Below are 22,323 nucleotides of genomic sequence, written 5' to 3'. Positions count from 1 at the left end.
ATAGGTAAAGTATTTCTCCACAAAATAGGCACATCTCTCTTTTTCTGATTATAATGAGAACTACCTAGTACAGAATATGTCTTAGTATTACGCCTGTCTATATCGGCTTGTAATAAATGTGTCTCTTGTAAAAATTTAAGCTGAGAGTTAAATCATTTTAAATACCAATTTAAACTCCCTTTTTACAACCATTATTTCAACCATTAATATTAATAGAAATATCACATCCTTACACACAATCAACCCCTTACACAGGAACTCCTACCATACAACACATACTTTAATATCTACTAATACACACTAATTTCACTATCTGTGCAACATTATTTAAAGACAACATAGTTTTATATACTTACAAGACCCATCTTCCAAATCCCTACCACAGAAAAACACCTTATTTACACTAAAAACGTATAGCCCATACTGTTAAGCACATAATAATTTTCACCACAATACTCCTTATAGCAGGAGATATACACCCAAACCCAGGACCTTGGTCTAACACCCTAGCAAGCAGAACTCGATCAGACCTACTGATCATAAACATCAATGCCAGAAGTATCGCAAACAAACTCCCAAACTTACATGCACTCATTTCACACCACGCCCCAGATATACTCACTATTTAAGAAACCTGGCTTAAACCCTCTATCCCAAATAATGAAGTTCTCCCTCCAGGTTACAATATTCTAAGGTCAGACATAATTTGTAAGAAAGGAGGTGGTGTCACTATTTTATTCAAAAACTCACTCAACCTCCAGCCACTTCAAACCCCCATACCCATATCTCAGAATGCTGAAATCCTTGGAGCCACTCTACCTTTGAACAATAAAAAACAAATTAACATTCTATGTAGCTATATCTCTCCTGGAAATAACTCCCATACTATAGAGGAAATTCTTCAGTGGCTCAGTCAAAACCTTTCTCATGAAACTATTTTACTAGGAGATCTAAACACTGACTGGTTGGCCTGTAAATCCAACAACCCCACCATTCAAATTAATCTTTATGGATTTGCACAATTAATCCAAGAAATCACAAGAATTGACAAAAAGTCCAAAAAACAGTCTATTATTGACTGGACATTAGTGAACTGCCCCAAACATAATTACCACACAGGACTTCTACCTGATGAAATAAGTGACCATCTCCCCACTTTTCTCCTTAGGAAACATACTGACATCCCCAATCCTATAATTTATAGACAGGTCAGGAATAACCAAAACATAAGCCCACAAGACCTAAATGACACCCTAAAACAATGCAACTGGGAACCATTTAGAACATTAGACCTAGATAAAGCAGTTGGTTATTTCAATGACACTTTCACCAGAGTTCTGAATTCAATTGCCCCTATCAGAAAAATTAGAGTCAAAGCAAATTATGCCCCATGGCTGAGTAGGGACACAAGAGCCTTAATAAACTCTAGAGATAAGGCCTGGAAGCAATGGAAGAAAGACAACTTCATCCTAAACAAACAAAACTATAAACAACTTAGAAACATAGCTAAAAACATACCAGACTAGACAAACAAAGCTACTTCCTAGGTCTACAAAACAAACTCTCTAGAAACCCTCAAACATGTTGGCACACCTTAAGCTCTTTACTAAAACCTGGTAAAATAACTAGCCCCACCCCCACCTCCCCCATTAACGATAATGCCACTATCACTTCCCAACTTAACCATTATTTCATAAACTCAATCCACAAACTGTCCACCCAATTTGCCAAAACTAATGACCCACCCACTACTGCTAAACTCCCTGACAACATACCCACCTTAACCCTCTCACCTGTTCCAACTAGCAAGATTAAAAATCTCCTCTGTAAACTAAAACCTACAACTCTCGCAGCAGATGGTATACCTGCAAACTTTTTAAAAATAGCAGCAGACTCCTTAGCTCATCCCATTTCAATTCTTATCAATCGGTCAGTAACAGAATCTTATGTCCCCCATATATGGAAAATCTCCTGCATCATACCATTACATAAAAGAGGTAACTATTATGACTTCTCCAGCTACCGGCCAATAGCCATACTCTCTCCCTTGTCCAAGATCCTAGAGAAATGTATTCATTCTCAAGTTATGCAGTTCCTAACCTCACATAATCTTCTCTTCTCCACTCAACATGGTTTCCGCCCACACCATAGCACAACTACTGCTCTTCTCTTTTTAACCAATCAGGTTAACCTGCACAGGAACAATAATAACTTTGTATCTGCTATCTTCCTGGACCTTTCCAAAGCTTTTGATATGGTTTCACACCCCTTACTACTTGATGCTCTTTCCTCCCTATCCTTTGAATCCCCTACTATCTCCTGGTTCAAAAGCTATCTATCAAACAGATAGCAAGCTGTCCAATGGCAAGCTGAACTATCACCCCTCCTACCTACCTCTATAGACATACCTCAGGGATCTATACTTGGCCCACTATTATTCTCTAGTTTCACTAATAACCTACACTCCTCCTCCAAACAGGCCACATTAATACAGTATGCAGATGACTCAACACTTATCTGTGCAGCACCATCTCTTACCACCCTACAGAAACTAGCCCACGAGTCCTTCTCTTCCATAGAAGGCTGGACCACTGACATTCAACTGATTCTCAACCCTAATAAAACAAAACTTCTCTTGTTCACCCCTAATAAATCCAAAGCCACTTCCCTAACCTTCTCAATCACATCCAAAAATGGCACAGTCATCTCTCCCACTACACACACAAAACTCTTGGGAGTAGAAATAGATAAAAATATATACTTTGATATCCATATAGCTCAAACTATACAGAAGGTTCACAAAAAATGGGTACTCTTTACAGGCATAAAAACTTTCTCACTAATAAAGCTAGAATCACCCTAGCCCAAACTCATCTCTTATCCACTCTATTGTATGCTGCACCAATACTAACCCATATTAGAAAAACAGACCTGGATAAAATCAAAAGTTGTTACAACAAAATTGCCAAATTCGCTAACAACTCTCCTTTCAGAACCCATCATTGCCATGTACTAACTGACATTCAATGGCTTGAATTGCCACAATTGCTTACCTACCAACAACTCACGTGTGCTTTTAACATCTTAAACTTCCCAAACAAGACTCCATCACTAAAGCAATTACTAACCCATTACTCTTCTGCTCGTCCTCTTCGATCTTTTAATAAACCTCTCCTAAATGTCACCACAGCCAATAATACAGCTGGCAAAGCTCTATACTCCCACAAAATAGCCATATACTGGAATACTCTCCCCTCCAGCATAATCACAACTACTACTAACATTCACTTCAAAACACTTCTCAAATCATATCTTAGAAAAACATGGATATGCCCATGCATTACATAAGAATCCACCTCTTATCTACTGGCACTACTCCCTATACTCTGTAATGTACCAAAAGCTTCATTGTAAAACGTGTTGAACTGAATGTAATGTATCAAAAGTTTCACTGTGAAAAATGCTGAACTGTATACTCATACTATGTCTAACCTTCTAAAATATTTTTATTTTTTTTTATTTTTTGCACTATTCTTATATAACTGTAATAGGTAGATATTATCAAGTTTGTCTTCTCACTTGTAATATGTAATTGTGGAGCTTTTCTCCCCAGGCCTCCACTGAAAATGGACCTGCTCCAGTTGGACTATCCCAGTTAACAAATGTAAAATAAAACAAAATAAATACAAAATAAATAAAAATAAATATACTTAAAAGTTGACATGTAGAAAGATTAACAAATATAGCAGAAATGCTTTCATAATTTCAAAATAATAATAGTAACTTTTAATCACTTTTAATACCAAGATCTGAATATTGAAAATCATGTAATCAGTAAAATCTAAATTAACTATATACTTATTAATAACAGTAGTAGAACATCCAAAAAATCAAATATATCCCAAAATGTTAAACATACATGCTTAAAATCCCTCCTAGTTTGAATATTCAAACTATCCAAACTTTCCCACCCATCAACAAGAGTGAGAGTATACCCACCATGCTACTTAAATAAAATTATGTGTCAAGATATTAGAATAGCAAACCAGTTCTCATAAAAAAGGTTTCCCATTTTTACAGAAAAACTCTCTGAGGCACACCACAACAATAAGAAGCTGACTGTCATTCGTTTGACTGTTTATTGTAGAAAAAACATATACGCAAAAGTAACAGAATGTTCCTAGTGCTCAGTAAGCACTTTCACATTCCAATATAATGCTTCATCAGACTGTTAGTGCATCAACTGATTCTTACATTTAAATAGCACCTTCAATCAACAATGCACCAATCACCTATAGGCTAATTTATTTCAAAACACGTAGAATCACTATCTTAAAAAAACACTATCTTAACAAAAAATTTTCTGACATTAATTACTAAATGAAACCAACAGTTAAAACAAACTATTTCATATACATGTTATTTACACATTTTAGTAAAATCATGTTAAATGGTGAAGCAATAAATCAATATATATATATATATATATATATATATATATATATATATATATATATATATATATATATGTATATACATTCTCATAGAAACTCATGAAATTCACTTTGACATAAATATCTGAAAAACTGCTCCAAACATCCTTGTGCACATCAAACAATAAAACAATATGCACATAAAACAATACAAAACATATATATAAATAACATTATAAGGAAGGACCATAAGTAATATAAAAACTCTATAAAGAACACTATGGAACACAACTATCTAGCATTTTGCGTCATATAGTCAAAATATATATGTATATATAGAATGCTAAAAAACATCTATAAAAATCATATAAATGCTTCTTACAGTGAGGAAACTACTATTTAATAAAATAAAACAATATCAGGAAGTCATATCTCATACCGGCTAAGTGTAACAATGAAGTGTCAAGTGCACAAGGATGTTTGGAGCAGTTTTTCAGATATTTATGTCAAAGTGAATTTCATGAGTTTCTATGAGAATGTATATATATATATATATATATATATATATATATATATATATATTTCTACAATAAACAGTCAAATGAACGATAGTCAGCTTCTTATCGTCGTGGTGTGCCTCAGAGAGTTTTTCTGTAGGTGTGGTTTTGCTGCTTTATTTGAGGCACTCTACCCTTGGGATTGATTTTGATATGTTTTGTTTCCCATTTTTAACCAATCATATGAATAATCATTTACGTTCATAGGTGTGTACTAGGCTGATGGCCCTGGAGCCTTTACAAACCAAGCCCATAAGATTACCCTGGCACCATGCCACTCGACCTTAGTTCCTAGTGCCTCTGTTGAGTACAGCGACTGGTGTGATTCCCTGGAGTGAATTTTCTATTTCCCATCCACGCATCAAGATTTCTCTTGAAGAGGGCCAGTGAGGTGCTCTGCTTGATATGTATGGGAAGTCTATTCCATAGCATGGGGAGTCTCTGAGTTATGAACCTGTCCCTCCAGCATGTTCTGTTGATTGTGGTAATGAGGTTAAGGTCTCTGGAGCGTGTGGTGTGGAAGGATTGGTATTTATTTAGATGTAGCATTTCTAACAGAGCTGGGTCAGACATGGCTTTGTAAGTTAAGCAGAGATTGCCTCTAAGTAGGTGATATGAGACAAAGAATAGTTAGAGTTTTTTGAGTCTGTCCATATAGTACAAGTGTTTAAGGCCTAGGATCCTCTTTGTGAGGTACTTTTGTGGCGTCTCCAGTTGTTGCAAGTGTTTGGTGAGGTACATGCCAAATGAGGCATTGTACTCGATGATTGGCCTTATGAGGGAAGAGTACAGGGAGACAATGATCTCTTTCTTTCTTGACTATAATGCCAATCTTTATTATATATGGAAAATATTTTTTTTGGAATAAAAGAGAGGTTGCTGTCAACCTGTGTTCCCAGATCTCTTATAATGTCTTCTGTGTTCAGTGGACTACCATCAATGTGGTAATTCAAGGGAACTGGGTTTTTCCCAAGGGGGATGACGACACATTTTTTGGCATTGAACTTAAGGCCACGGTTCTAACACCAGTCATTGGTGTCATTGAGGCCTTTCTGTAGGATGTCACCATCACTTACAGAATTAATATTAGCTCCCAACTTGCAATCATCTGCAAACGTTGTTAGCCAGAGCCCCTTTGTGTTGGCCTGGACTTCAGAGAAGTAGATATCAAACAGGACAGGACCCAGGACCACACCCTGAGAGACCCCATTCATGACTGTTTGGCAGTCTGACTTGGAGTCAGCTACTTTCACACTGTGGGTTCTATCTGTGAGCCAGTTTGCAATCCACCTAATGACATAGGGATTGATGCCTAGCTTAGTGAGTTTTTCTATGATTTCTGAGTGGGAAATGGTATCAAATGCCTTGGCCAGATAAAGGCAGGCTGTATGAACCACCTTGCCTTCATCCACAGCTCTGGTGACTGACTCAAAGAAGTTAACCAAGTTGAGTAGGCATGATCTACTCTTCACAAAACCAAACTGTGAAGGATCCAGGGTTTGGAGATTCACTATATCCTTATTTATTAGTTCCATGATGATGTGTTCCATAGCTTTGCATATCAGACTCGTCAGGCTAATTGGGTGATAATTCCCAAGGTCTGTAGTTACTCCTCCTTTGTGGAGAGGGATGACTGTAGCAGTGCGCCATTTGGTAGGGATAAACCCTGACGTGAGGCTGTGATTGAACAGGGCACACAGGTGAGGTGCCATTTCACTCTGCAGTTCATGTAGAACACAGCCAGGGATATTGTCAGGTCCCATAGAAGCTGTATTCTTGGCCTTGGACAGTTCTGTTTTAACCTTCTGTTGTAGAGTTTGTTTATGGCAGGGGACCACCAGATTGGCTTCCATTTTTTTGAGGAGATCATCTTAGTTCTATTGGTTATGCGAGATCCATGCATTTGTGTATGTGTTTGTACAGTGCATTGGTGTAAGATTCTGTGTTTTTAGGAGTCCAAAGTTAGCTTTGGAGAAGTTTTTCATGGTGGTTATCTTTGTGGGGGTGGGGTGGGTGGGAGGGATGTGCATTTCCAAGGTGATTAGTTTGTGGTCGGATCTAACCAGGAAGGAGATGACTATTGGTGTAGAGCAACGGTCGCTCATGTTAGTAATGACCAGGTCCAGGATGATGGGACCTCTAGTTGGGGTAAGAATGAGCTGGTACAGAGCATTGGAATTAATGAATTCAGAAACCATTGGGCAAGTGTATTGGTACATGAGTAGTTTTCCCACTTAATGGAGGGGTAGTTGAACCCTAATATTTTTCAGGCTGCTTAGGAATGTGGAGTGTGAGTCTTGGGACATAGTTGGGGACCTATAGCAGACTACAACCTGAATCGCTGTCTTACCCAGTGTTAGCTGCACCTGAAGTATCTGAGATGCGTTATGTTGGGCTACCAGTCTGGAGGTGTGAGCATCCTTTATGAATATGGAAACACCACCACCTTTGGAGCTTTGGTCCAAGTTCTGGGGCTGAGAGGTGTGGAATGAGTTATTGCTTGGTAGTGCAGGGGTGCTTTCTGCTGCCTTGAACCAGGTCTCTGTTACAGCACAAATGTTGATGTTTTCCATTTTAAGGAGTGCTTCAAGTGAGTACATTTTGAGATTTAGATTTATCCCAGGCAGACTGATACTGGATCCCCTTAGAATGACACAAGAAACTTAGCCAATTGTTGAAGTCAATCATTCTCTGCTTGTACTGTGGTATCATTCTGTGTGATGGTAGGATGCTGCTCAGGGCTAGGGTCATACCCACTTGGGCTACATAATCCAAGAGCTCCTCCATGTTTCATGTAGTCCAAGGAGGTACGTCTCAGGTCATTCACACCCACATGTACAATGACAGAGTCATGTTTGTATCGGTTGTTGAGGGACCTGAGTGCATGTGTTATGTGCCAGATCCTGGCACCTGACAGGCATCTGACTGTTACTTTCTCCTTATTCAACCTAGTGAGTGGGACATCAGTGTGCCTCACTATTGAGTCACCTATGACTAATATGTTGGGCGTGCTGTTTTGCCTTAGGGGCTTTGGTTTAAGTGGCACACTGTTTAGGAGAGTTATGTGTCTCGTCATTAGTGTTGTGTTGTGGTGGTCGGGTGTGTTTCTGCCTTGGAGGTCCCTGCTGTTTGTGTAGATTTTTATTGAGAGCCTCCATGAAGGTGGGTGTGCAGTTTGTGTTTTTATGTGAAGGCAGTGCTTGTTTGTGTTCTAGAAGGCAATGTGTTCCATGTGGTGTGGTGCAAGTGTTGACCTTCTCCTCTTGACCAGCTATTCCAGTCTTGGCTGGGAATGTGTGGCTTCCAATTTAGATATATAAGTGCATCTCTCACAAGTCTGAGTGTTGGGAGGTAAGATGAGAGGGTTGTCAGTGTACATGAGGCAGTTGCTACATTGCCTGAGGATGCCCAAGTTTACCAGGATAATAGGCAAAAGCACAGGGAACTGACCTTTAGACATGTCATAGGTGACTCATACATACTGGAGTTGCTTCCTTGTAGAATGTTTAGTGCTGGTAGCACTTTTGTGTGCTACAATAATTGCTAAAAAAATCTGCTAAAGTGCTAAACTAATAAGCTAGTAAAAGTGCAGGAGAGGAGAGAACTAGTACATCTAAGGGAAAAATTGAAGAGCAGACTTTGGCACCGATCAGAAGCTTACAAACAGTCCTGGATACAGCAAATCTGTATCTGGACTAGATTAGTTACAGGAAAGGTGGGAAACAAGCACATATGTGAACTTTTAATCCATAAAGTTTAAAGAGATGGAAAAAAACTGCCCAAATGGCCAATTAGGTACTGTTTCTGGGCCAGAAACCACTCCTCCTGTGGTAGATAGGCTACCTAGTGGCTACCACTTCTACTGATAAGCTAGAAGGCTTCCCTCCAACACAGAAAGGCTCATAAGCTTATAAACAGTACTGGATAGAGCAAATCTGTACCTGGTCTAGACTAGTTACAGGAAAGGCAGGAAACAAGTACAAATGCAGGCTTTTAAACCAGAAAGATGAAAGAGATGGAAAAATCTGCCCAAACAGCAAATCTACAATTTCTGGGGCAGACATCACTCCTCTTGTGGTAGGTAGGCTACCTAGTGCTTACCACTTTCACTGATAAGCTAAAAGGCTTTCCTCCAACACATAAAGGCTTGAGGGGTCAGAAACATACCAACAGCCCTGGATACAGCAAATCTGTATCTGGACTAGGCTAGTTACAGGAAAGGCGGTAAACAAGCACAAATGTGGGCTTTTAAACCAGCAAGTAGAAAGAGCTGGAAAAACTGCCAAAATTGTCAATAAACTGAGAAGAAAGATAGAGAAACTACCCAAATAGTCAATAACCTACAATTTCTGGGCCAAAAAACACTCCTCTTGTGGTAGATAGGCTACCTAGTATTTACCACTCCCACTGATAAGCTAGAAGGCTTCAATACAACACAGAAAGGCTTGGCAGACTCAGAAGCTTACAAACAGTCCTGGATACAGCAAATCTGTACCTGGACTAGACTAGTTACAGGAAAAGCATGAAACAATAGAAAATGCAGGCTTTTAAACCAGAAAGTTATAAGAGATGGAAAAACTGCCCAAATGGCCAATAACTACAATTTCTATGCCATAAACCACTCGTCCAGTGGTAGATAGGCTACCTAGTGCTTAACACTCTCACTGATAAGCTAGAAGGCTTCCCTCCAACATTGAAGGGCTTCGTGGGCTCAGAAGCTTGCCAACAGTCCTGGATACAGCAAATCTGTACCTGGACTAGACTAGTTATAGGAGAGGCAGGAAACAAACGCAAATGCAGGCTTATAAACCAAAAAGTTAAAAGAGATAGAAAACCTGCCCAAACAGCCAATAAAACACAATTTATGAGCCAAAAGCCACCCCTCTTGTGGTAGATAGGCTACCTAGTGCTTACCACTCCCACTGATAAGCTAGAAGACTTCCCTCCAACACAGAAAGGCTTGGCGGGCTCAGAAGCTTACCAACAGTCCTGGATACAGCAAATCTGTACTAGAAAATTACAGAAAAGGCAGGAAACAAGCACAAATTAGGGCTTTTAAACCAGAAAGTTGAAAGAGATGGAAAAACTTCCCAAATGGTCAGTAAACTACAATTTCTGAGAAAGAAACCACTTCTCTTGTGGAAGATAGACTACCTAGTGCTTACTCCTCCCACTGATAAGTTAGAAGGCTTCCCTCCAGCACAAAAAAGCTTGGGGGGGGGGGTTCAGAAGCTTACCAACAGTCCTGTATACAGCAAATCTGTATCTTGACTAGACTAGTTTAAGGGAAGGCAGGAAAGAAGCTTAGATTTTTTTTTTCAGAAAGCAGCTAAAACAGCACAAAAAATAAAACAAACACAGTTTAAATAAATGCAATTTATTCAAATTATATTCTGAATTAAATTCAGTTGTTGTTTTATTCAACTCTGAAGAGCCAAGAAGTCCAAAAATATACTTATCGGCTGAGATGCACACTCAGCACTCAATCAGAACACAAGAAGGTTTTTTTTTTGTTAGTAAAGTGCAAGCGGAGGAAGGAGGAGCAGAAGATTTTTTGTTGTTAGTAAAGTGCAAGGAGAAGAAGGAGGATCAGAAGACAAATCAAGGATAAGATAATAAGTGGTTGGCCTTCTCAAATGTTCCCTCTGTAATAGATAGAATGAACACTAGAATGGGAGGAGTTTCCTTGATCAAATTTACAGTAGGGGCAGGAAGCGGAAATACCACCAACTATAACACACACCACAGGAATAGGGTGGGGGGAGGGAGAAAATGAGTTTCAGAAAAGATCTGGAACAAAAAACACAATGCCAACAAATATATAAAATAATTCAGTCAGCAAATACATAAAATAATTCAGGCAAAAATTAAGACAATGCAGAACTCTGAAAAGTTAAAGTGCCAAGAATTATACTTATCACTAATTATATTCCCAGATTGCTGAGAGCACTCAAGTCACAACACAAGGAGTTTCTAACAGTGTATGTAGGAATTTACAAACAGAGGCTATTTTAAACCAGCAAGCCTTGAAGCAATCAGATAACAAAAAAAGCTGTTTTATAAACTTTAACACCACCACAGAAATGGGGGGACCAGTTTCAGAAGAGATTAGGAACAAAAAAACAATGTCAGCAAATATATAAAATAATTAAGTCAGCAAATATATAAAATAATTCAGGAAAAATTAAGATAATGCAGAACTGTGAAAATATAAAAAAAACAAGAATTCTACTTATCACCGATAATATTTCCAGATTGTTTGAGAGCACCCAAGTCAGAACACAAGGACTTTCGAACAGTGTATGCAGGAATTTACAAACAGGGGCTATTTTAAATTGGCAAGCCTTGAAACAATCATATAACAAAAAAGATGTTAGACCACTTTAAAAACTTTAACAACACCACAGAAATAGTGTGGAAACCAGTTTTGGAAGAGATAAGAAAAATAAAAAACAATGCCAGCAAATATATAAAATAATTCATTCAGCAAATATATAAAATAATTCAGACAAAAATTAAAGCAATGCAGAACTCTGAAAAGTTAAAGTGCCAAGAATTATACTTATCATGATTATATTTCCAGGTTGTTTGAGAGCACTCAAGTAAGAACACAAGGAGTTTCTAACAGTGTGTGCAGGAACTTACAAACAGTTTTTTTTTATTCAGCAAGCCTTGAAGCAATCAGATAACAAACAAGCTGTTAGACCAGTTTTATAAATTTTAACGCCACCAGAAAAATAGGCAAAAAATCAGTTTCAGAAGAGATCAATAGGAAAAAAACAATGCCAGCAAACATATAAAATAATTCAGTCAGCAAATATATAAAATAATTGAGGCAAATTTAAGACAATGCAGAACTCTGAAAAGTTAAATTGCCCAGAATTATACTTATCACCAATTATATTTCCATAATTGTTTGAGAGCACTCAAGTCATAACACAAGGAGTTTCTGACAGTGTATGCAGGGATTTACAAACAGGGGCTATTTTTAAATCACCAAGCCTTGAAGCAATAGATAACAAAAAAGCTGTTAGATCAGTTTTATAAACTTTAACACTACCACAGAAATGGGAGGGGAGACCACTTTCAGAAGAGATGAGGAACAAAAAAAAAAAAAACAATGCCACCAAATATATAAAATAATCCAGTCAGCAAATATATAACATAATTCAGGCAAAATTAAGACAATGCAGAACTATGAAAAGATAAAGTGCCAAGAATTATACTTATCACCAATTATATTTCCAGATTGTTTGAGAGCACTTAAGTCAGAACACAAGGAGTTTCTAAGAGTGCATGCAGGAATTTACAAACGGGATATTTTAAATCAGTGAAGTGTAGAACACAGCCAGGGAAGCAATCAGATAACAAGAAAGCTGTTAGACCAGTTTTATAAACTTTAACACCACCACAGAAATAGGCGGGGAATCAGATTCAGAAGAGATCAGTAAGAAAAAACAATGCCAGCAAACATATCAAATAATTCATTAAACAAATATATAAAATAATTCAGGCAAAATGTAAATTTAAGACAATGCAGAACTCTGAAAAGTTAAAGTGCCCAGAATTATATTTATCTCCAATTATATTTCCACCATGTTTGAGAGCACTCAAGTCAGAACACAAGGTGTTTCTGACAGTTTATGCAGGAATTTACAAACAAGGGCTATTTTTATCAGCAAGCCTTGAAGCAATAGATAACAAAAAGACCAGTTTTATAAACACTAACACCACCACCACAGAAATGGGAGAGGGGAGCACTTTCAGCAGAGATGAGGAACAAAAAAACAATGCCAGCAAATATATAAAATAATTCAGTCAGCAAATATATAAAATAATTCAGGGAAAAATTAAACCAAGGCAGAACTCTGAAAAGTTAAAGTGTCAAGAATTACACTTATCACGAATTATATTTCCAGATTGCTTGAGAGCACACAAGTCAGAACACAAGGAGTTTCTAACAATGAATGCAGAAATTTACAAACAGGGGGCTATTTTAAATAAGCAAGCTTTGAAGCAATCAGATACAAAAAAAGCTATTATACCAGTTTTATAAACTTTAAAATCACCACAGAAATATGGGGAGAACCAGTTTGAGGAAGAGATCAGTAACAAAAAAAAACAATGTCAGCAAATTCATAAAACAATTCAGTAAGCAAATTTATAAAATACATCAGTCAACAATTAAGACAATGCAGAACCCTGAAAAGGTAAAGTGCCAAGAATCATACTTATCACCGATTATATTTCCAGATTGTTTAGAGCACTCAAGTCAAAAATGAGACATTTCTAACAGTGTGTGCAGGAACTTACAAAGAGGGCTATTTTAAATCATCAAGCCCTGAAGCAATCAGATAAATATCTGTTAGACCTATTTTATAAACTTTAACACCACCACAGAAATGGGGGGGGGGCAATTTCAAAAGAGATCAGGAACAAAAAAATAATGCCAGAAAATTCATAAAATAATTCAGTCAGCAAATATATAAAATAATTCAGGCAAAAATTAAACCAAGGCAGAAATCTGAGGAGTAAAAGTACCAAAAATTATACATTTCACCAATTATATTTCCAGATTGTTTAGTGCACACAAGTCAGAACAGAATAAGTTTCTAACAGTGTATGCAGAAATTTACAAACGGCATATTTAAAATCAGCAAGCCTTGATGCAATCAGATAACAAAAAAGATGTTAGACCAGTTTTATAAACTTTAACACCACCACAGAAATAGGGAGCGAACCAGTTTTAGAAGACATCAGGAACAAAAAAAAAAAAACAAGGCCAGCAAATATATAAAATAATTCAGTCAGCAAATATATAAAATAATTCAGGCAAAATTTAAGACAATGAAGAACTTTGAAAAGGTAAAGTGCCAAGAATTATACGTATCATCGAATATATTTCCAGATTGTTTGAGAGCACTGAAGTCAGAACACAAGGAGTTTCTAACAGTGTATGCAGGAATTTACAAACGGGGAATATTTTGAATCACCAAGCCTTGAAGTAATCAGATAATAAAAAAGCTATTAGATCTGTTTTATAAACCTTAACACCACTACAGAAATAAGGGGGGAACCAGTTTCAGAAGAGATCAGGAACAAAAAAAAATGCCAGCAAATATATAAAACAATTCAGTCAGCAAATATATAAAATATATCAGGCAAAAATTAAGACAATGCAGAACTCTGACAAGTTAAAGAGCCATGAATTTTACTTATCATGGATTATCTTTCCAGATTGTTTGAGAGCACTTAAGTGAGAACAAAAGGAGTTTCTAATAGTGTATTCAGGAATTTACAAACAGGGGCTATTTTAAATCAGGGCTATTTTAAATCAGCAACCCTTGAAGCAATCAGATAATAAAAAAGCTGTAAGACCAGTTTTATGAGTTTTAACACCACCACATAAATAGGGAGGGAACAGTTTCAGAAGAGATCAGAAAAAAAAAACAATGACAACAAATATATAAATAATTCAATCAGCAGATATATAAAATAAATCAGGCAAAAATTAAGACAATGCAGAACTCTGACAAGTTAAAGTGCCATGGATTGTACTTACCATGGATTATATTTCCAGAATGTTTGAGAGCACCCAAGTCAGAACACAAGGAGTTTCTAACAGAGTATGCAGGAATATACAAACAGGGGCTATTTGAAATCAGCAACCCTTGAAGAAATCAGATAAGAAAAAAGCTGTTATACCAGTTTTATAAACGTTAACATCAGCACAGAAATACAGGGAGGACCAGTTTCAGAAGAGAACAGAAACAAACAAAAAAAAAAAACAATGCCAGCAAATACATAAAATAATTCAATAAGCAAATTTATAAAATAATTCAGGCAATAGTTAAGACAATGCAGAACTCTGAAAAGTTAAAGTACCAAGAATTATACTTATCACCGATTATATTTCCAGATTGTTTAGAGGACTGAAGTCAGAACACAAGAAGTTTCTAGCAGTGTGTGCAGGAACGTACAAACATGGCTATTTTAAATCACCAAGCCTTGAAGCAATCAGATACAAATCTGTTAGACCTGTTTTATAAGCTTTAACAGCACCACAGAAATGGGGGGGGGGCAGTTTCACAAGAGATCAGGAACAAAAAAAAAACAATGCCAGGAAATAAATAAAATAATTCAGTGAGCAAATTTATAAAATAATTCAGGCAACAATTAAGACAATGCAAAACTCTGAAAAGTTAAAGTGCCAAAAATTATACTTATCATCAATTATATTTCCAGATTGTTTGAGAGCACACAAGTCAGAACAGAAGGAGTTTTTAACAGTGTATGCAGAAATTTACAAACATGGCTATTTTAAATCAGCAAGCCATGATGCAAACAGATAACAAAAAAGCTGTTAGACCAGTTTTATAAACATTAACACCACCACAGAAATAGAGAAGGAACCCCTTTCAGCAGACATCAGGAACAAAAAAAAATAATGCCAGCAAATATATAAAATAATTCAGTCAGCAAATATATAAAATAATTTATGCAAAATTTAAGACAATGAAGAACTTTGAAAAGTTAACGTGCCAATAATTATACTTATCACCGATTATATTTCCAGATTGTTTAGAGCACTCAAGTCAGAACATGAGAAGTTTCTAACAGTGTGTGCAGGAACTTACAAAAAGGGCTATTTAAAATCAGCAAGCTTTGAAGCAATCAGATAAACATCTGTTAGACCTGTTTTATAAACTTTAATACCACCACAGAAATGGGGGGGGGCAATTTCAGAAGAGATCAGGAACAAAAAAATGATGCCAGAAAATTCATAAAATAATTCAGTCAGCAACTATATAAAATAATTCAGGCAAAAATTAAGACAATATAGAAATCTGAAAAGTTAAATTGCCATTAATTATACTTATCACTGATTATATTTCCAAATTGTTTGAGAGCACTTAAGTCAGAACACAAGGAATTTTTAACAGTGTATGCAGGAATTTACAAACAGGGGCTATTATAAATCAGCAAGCCTTGAAGCAATCAGATAACAAAAAAGCTGTTAGACTTGTTTTATAAACTTTAACACCACCACAGAAATAAGGGATTAACCAGTTTCAGAAGAGATCTGGAACAAAACAACAATGCCAGCAAATATATAAAATAATTCAGTCAGCACATTTATAAAATAATTCCGGCAAAAATTAAGACAATATAGAAATCTGAAAAGTTAAAGTGCCATGAATTATACTTATCACCGGTTATATTTCCAGATTATTTGAGAGCACTCAAGTCAGAACACAAGGAATTTTTAACAGTGTATGCAGGAATTTACAAACAGGGGCTATTATAAATCAGCAAGCCTTGAAGCAATCAGATAACAAAAAAGTTGTTAGACTTGTTTTATAAACTTTAACAACACCACAGAAATAAGGGATTAACCAGTTTCAGAAGAGATCCGGAACAAAAAAACAACGCCAGCAAATATATAAAATGATTCAGTCAGCACATTTATAAAATAATTCCAGCAAAAATTAAGACAATATAGAAATCTGAAATGTTAATGTGCCATGAATTATACTTATCACCGATTATATTTCCAGATTGTTTGAGAGCACTCAAGTCAGAAGACAAGGAATTTTTAACAGTGCATGCAGGAATTTACAAACAGGGGCTATTGTAAATCAGCAAGCCTTGAAGCAATCAGATAACAAAAAAGGTTTTAGACCAGTTTTATAAACTTTAACACCACCACAGAAATAAGGGATTAACCAGTTTCAGAAGAGATCAGGAACAAAAAAACAATGCCAGCAAATATATAAAATAATTCAGTCAGCACATTTATAAAAGAATTCTGGCAAAAATTAAGAAAATATAGAAATCTGAAAAGTTAAAGTGCCATGAATTATACTTATCGCCAATTATATTTCCAGATTGTTTGAGAGCACTCACATCAGAACACAAGGAATTTTTAACAGTGTATGCAGGACTTTACAAACAGGGGCTATTATAAATCAGCAAGCCTTGAAGCAACCAGATAACAAAAAAGCTGTTAGACCAGTTTTATAAACGTTAACACCACCACAGAAAATTAACCAGTTTCAGAAGAGATCAGGAACAAAAAAAACATTGCCAGCAAAATTATAAATTAATTCAGTCAGCAAATATGTAAAATAATTCAGGCAAAAAGTAAGACAATGCAGAACTCTGAAAATTTAAAGTGCCAAGAATCATACTTATCACTGATTATATTCCGTGGTGGTGCAGTGGTAGCATTGTTGCCTCACAGCAAGAGGTTCTCCAATTCAATTCTCAGCTAGAATGCGAGGAGTGCCTTCTGTGTGGAGTCTGCATGTCCTCCCCATGTGTCAAGTGGTTTTCCAAAAGACATGCGTGGATGGGCGTGCCTTCATTGAAGGTTGGGCATTGAGCTGGCAACTCAGCATTGTGAAAATCTACTGCCAATCATTAGTGGACCGGAGTTCCGCTGTGGTGACCCCTAACCAGGAAAAGCTGAAAGACAACAACAACATATTTCCACATTGCTTGAGATCACTCAAGTCATAATTTATTCATTTATTTTATTTTACATTTGTTGAATGGGAATGTCCAACTGGAGCAAGGTCAATTTACAGCACAGGCCCGGGGAGAAAAGCTCCACATTAAACAATATTTGCAGTGGTATTTATACAAGCAAAAAGACAAATCATGCAAGACATAATATATATTTATAATGGTTTATTCCAAGCAAGCTTAATATGCACATAGTTAGGCCCTGGGTGGCAGTATTTGAGGATTTTAGAACTGTAGCACAAAGACCGTAAGTAGAGAAGAGAGGAAGGTAAGAAGGATTGGAAGAAAGAAGGAAAGTGTTTTTGTGATGCAAGAAGACAGCCAGGAATCCATGAGGTGTGACCTAAGTGATTTTGTGAACTGTGAAATAGATGGTGCTGAAGAGACATTCTGGGGGAGTTTATTCCGCTTTCTAGCTATGGTATCAGAGAAAAGAACTTTCCATTCTGTGTTGTTGGTTTTGGATATAGAGAGAAGGGTTTTGTTGGATGAGCAGAGAGGATGATTTGTCGAATATTGGGTTAGTAGTTGGTTTAGGGCTGGAGTCTTGTGAGGATTCTTTAGGATGTTGAAGGTGAGAAGTAGTTGGTGGTAACTAAGTAACTGAAAAAGTTCTAGCCACTGCAGTTCCTTTAGGGCGAGGCAATGATGGCTTCTAAAAGCAGAGTTATTGGTAAATTTTGCAATCTTATTGTAACATGACTCAAGTTTGTCTAGGTCTATTTTCCTGATGTGGGTTAGGATTGGTGCTGCATACATCAGGGTAGACAAAAGGTGGGTTTGGGCTAGGGTGACCCATGCTTGGTCTGATAGGACGTTTTTGTGTTTGTATAATGTTCCCAATGTTTTAGGTACTTTTTTGATGGTTTGCGAAATATGGACATCAAAGGGAAAAGTTTTATCTATTTCAACACCAAGGAGTTTAGCATGGAGAAAGGGAGAAATTACGGTGCCATTACTGGAGGTGAAAGTGAGGGAAAGGGGAGTGGTTTTGGATTTGTTGGGGTAAATAGGAGTAATTTGGTCTTGTTGGAGATTAGGATAAGTTGGATATCAGTGATCCATTTTTCCACAGAGCTGAAGGATTCCTGGGTAAGGTTTTGTAAAGTAGTTAGGGATGGGGCTGAGCAGATCAAGGAAGAATCATCTGTGTACTGTATAAGTGATGCATACTGGGTGGAGGTGTGTAGTTTGTTGGTGAAAATGGAGAACAGTAGTGGCCCCAATAGTGAGCCTTGTGGAGCACGTATGGTAGTTGGCAGTAGACGTGATAGTACACCTTGCCATTGGACTGATTTTTTCCTGTCAGAGAGATAGTTTTTGAACCAGGCAGTAGTGGAGGGGGCAAAGGACATGGAAGACAGACTGTCTACAAGTAGGGTATGTGAGACCATGTAAAATGCCTTAGAAAGATCTAAGGATATAGCTGATACAAAATTGTTGTTGCTTCTAAGATGGTTAACCTGATTAATAAAAGAGAGAAGTGCAGTAGTTTACTATGGTTTGGGTGGAAGTCATGCTGTGTGAAGGAGAGGAGATTATGTGAATTTAATAAAAGTGCATCACTTGAGTGTGAATGCATTTCTCAAGGAGCTTAGACAGGGGGGATAGGATAGCAATGGGGTGGTAGTTTGATAGCTCATAGTAGTTGGCTCCTTTGTGTAAGGGATAATATATGACACTTTCCATAGTTGAGGATTGTAAGCTTCCTGTATGGAAATGTTGATAAGAAATGAGACAAGGTAGGCTAAGGATTCTGCTACTATTTTTTAGGAAATTAGCAAGTAAACCATAGGCTGTGAGAGTGGTGTGTTTCAGCTTTGAGAGTATTTTTTTATTATGGAGGTTGGTATGGGTGAGAGTGTAAGGGAAGGTATATTATTGTGACTTGTAGTGGGGCGGATATAGAGTTATTCTTGTATAGTTGGGTAGATAATGACAGAATAGATTCTGTGAAGTGGTAGTTAAACTGAGAAGCTATGCTGTCATTATTAGTGTTGATGTTAGGAGCTGGGGTGATAGTTTTGACAGGTTTTAAAAGGGAATTGATAGCTTGCCAGAGCTTTTGGGGGGTTTTGGAATGTTTGTTTTGGATACCTAGGAAGTAGTTCTGTTTATCCAGTTTTGCTTGTTTTTTTTTTTTTGGCCTGATAAAATAAGGAGTTTCTAACAGTGTATGCAAGAATTGCCAAAGAGGGGCTATTTTAAATCAGCAAGCCTTGAAGCAAACAGATAACAAATACGCTGTTAGACCATTTTTATAAACTTTTAACACCATCACAGAAATAGATGGGGGAGCAGTTTCAGAAGAGATCAGGAAAAAAAAACAATGCCAGCAAATATATAAAATAGCTCAGTCAGCAAATATATAAAATAATTCAGGCAAAAATTAAGACAATGCAGAACTCTGAAAAGTTAAAGTGCCAAGAATTATACTTATCACTGACTATATTTCCACATTGTTTGAGAACAATCAAGTCAAGACATAAGGAGTTTAAACAGTGTATGCAGGAATTTACAAACAGGGGCTATTGTAAATCAGTAAGCCTTGAAGCAATCAGATAACAAACAAGCTGTTAGACCAGTTCTGTAAACTTTAACACCATCACAGAAATAATGGGGGACCAGTTTCAGAAGGGATCAGGAACAAAAAAAATGCCAAAAAAATATAAATTAATTGAGTCAGCAAATATATAAAATAATTCAGGCAAAAATTAAGACTGCAGAACTCTGAAAAGTTAAAGTGCAAAGAATTGTACTTATCACCAATTATATTTCCAGATTGTTTAAGAGCACTCAAGTCAGAACACAAGGAGTTTCTAACAGTGTATGCAGGAATTTAAAAACTGGAGTTATTTTAAATCAGGAAGCCTTGAAGCAATCAAATAATAAAAAAAAGCTTTTAGACTAGTTTTATAAACTTTAACACCACCACAAAAATAGGGGGAACCAGTTTCAGAAGAGTTCAGGAAAAAACAAACAATACCAGGAAATATATAAAATAATTAAATCAGCAAATATATAAAATAATTCAGCCAAAAATTAAGACAATGCTGAACTCTGAAAAGTTAAAGTGCCAATAACTGTACTTATCACTGATTATATTTCCATATTGCTTGAGATCACTCAAGTCAGAACACAGGGGCTGGATTCATGAAGGCCTGCACGGAGTCTAAGACTAGAGCAAGACTCCATGCAGCCAACATGTTTGCCGAGTGATCCAGGAACAGCCAGCAGGGGCGTGCAAGAGACCTCCTAAAACAACTCTTACACGGACAGGGTTAGGTTATGCAAATTACCTCATTTGATGCTGAAAGCTATGCAAATGAGGTAAATTTGAGATCCAGGAAACACTAACCTGTCCGAGTAAGAGTAGTGTTATTTGCAGAAATGTACTCAGTTGTCAACTGAGTACAGTTCTGCAAATAGCAAAACGGAGCTGTGACAGCTCCAAATAAAGGATGCATCCAGTTGAGGAAGCATGCCAATGGCCAAATATATGGCCATTGGCATTGCTTTCCATTGCAAAATAAAAAAAAATAATTTTTTTTTACCTCGATCTCCGATGTTTAAGCGTAGCGCAGCCCCACTCAAGCATGCTGTGCTCTAAAAACCAGGGAAACAAAAAATAAAAGCCACAAATAGGGAATTTATTCAAAATATTAATCTGCCATGCAAGTGAATGGCAGGCTAAAGACAGCATGGCTACTGAGTAGAGGTTGCTAAGGGGGGAAGCTCAGTCTGAGAGATGTAACTAAGCATTAGTAGGCAATCCTATGCAAATGAGAATAAGGATAGTGAATCCCAATATTTCCTGATATGTGAACCATGTCCCTAGAGTGTAAGAGTAGGAAAAGGGGAGTAACAGAGTAGGAGATTGGTGACATCATGAGGGGGTATGTATGAAAAAGACTGTAAGCTTATTGGAACAGAGTGGCATGTGGTTGCTGTGAGTTACTCAGGACTAAAAGAGGTGTGTCTACAGTTGTCTAAACTGAAATCAAGAAACTGAAGGTGTACTCCATGGCTATCACTAAAGTTTCTTGCAAAGCTGCTTACACTGTGTGCATGCGTGTAAACCCGTCTAAGCCTGTGTGTGCGGGTGTGCACCTGTATAAGCCTGTGTAAGGCCGTCTAAGCTAGTATACACGAATGTACACCCGCCTAAGCCCGTGTAAGCCTGCGTGCGCACTTTTGAGCGTGTTTGCGCTTATTTGCGCGGCGCTGCCCCCTGTGGAAACAGAAATGGGAAAATGAAGGAAAGGAAGTAATAGGAAGTTAACCAAGGAGAACTAGCAGAGATGCCAGGTGAAATCAATTAGAATCAGTCAATTACACAGGCAGTACACTAGCACAGCTTAGCCCAGCACCTAAAACTCTGCAAACAACATTCCCCCATGTTTTTCTCAGAAACACTGCAGCACTGCAGTCAACAAAGAGAAGTGAAAACTTCAAAAGCTTAACCTGAGACGTAAAAATGTTAGGGGCTGCCATTGCTGTTATAAAGCAAAATGTGCAAGATGCTGAGGGTGGTGCCATTGCGAATGCTGCTGAGCAACCCACAGTGAGGAGACGGAGAAAAGTGTACAGACCCAGTGTAACCTACCAGGGATTACATGAGCTGGATATAGTGGAGTGATATAGAGTGGACAGAGACCTCCTGCAGCAAATTGTTGAGCTCTGCAGGCCACACCTCACACACAGAACCAACAGAGGGGAACCCATCCCAGTGGAAACCAAGGTATGTGTTGGCCTAAGAATACTAGCAACAGGTACCTTCCAGAGACCAACTTGTGATATGATGG

Source organism: Protopterus annectens, chromosome 6.part0 (assembly GCF_019279795.1).
Source record: "Protopterus annectens isolate FY-2018-M chromosome 6.part0, PAN1.0, whole genome shotgun sequence".
Taxonomy (NCBI): Eukaryota; Metazoa; Chordata; order Ceratodontiformes; family Protopteridae; genus Protopterus; species Protopterus annectens.
The sequence above is the reverse complement of the archived record's forward strand: the minus strand, read 5'-3'. Positions refer to the sequence as shown.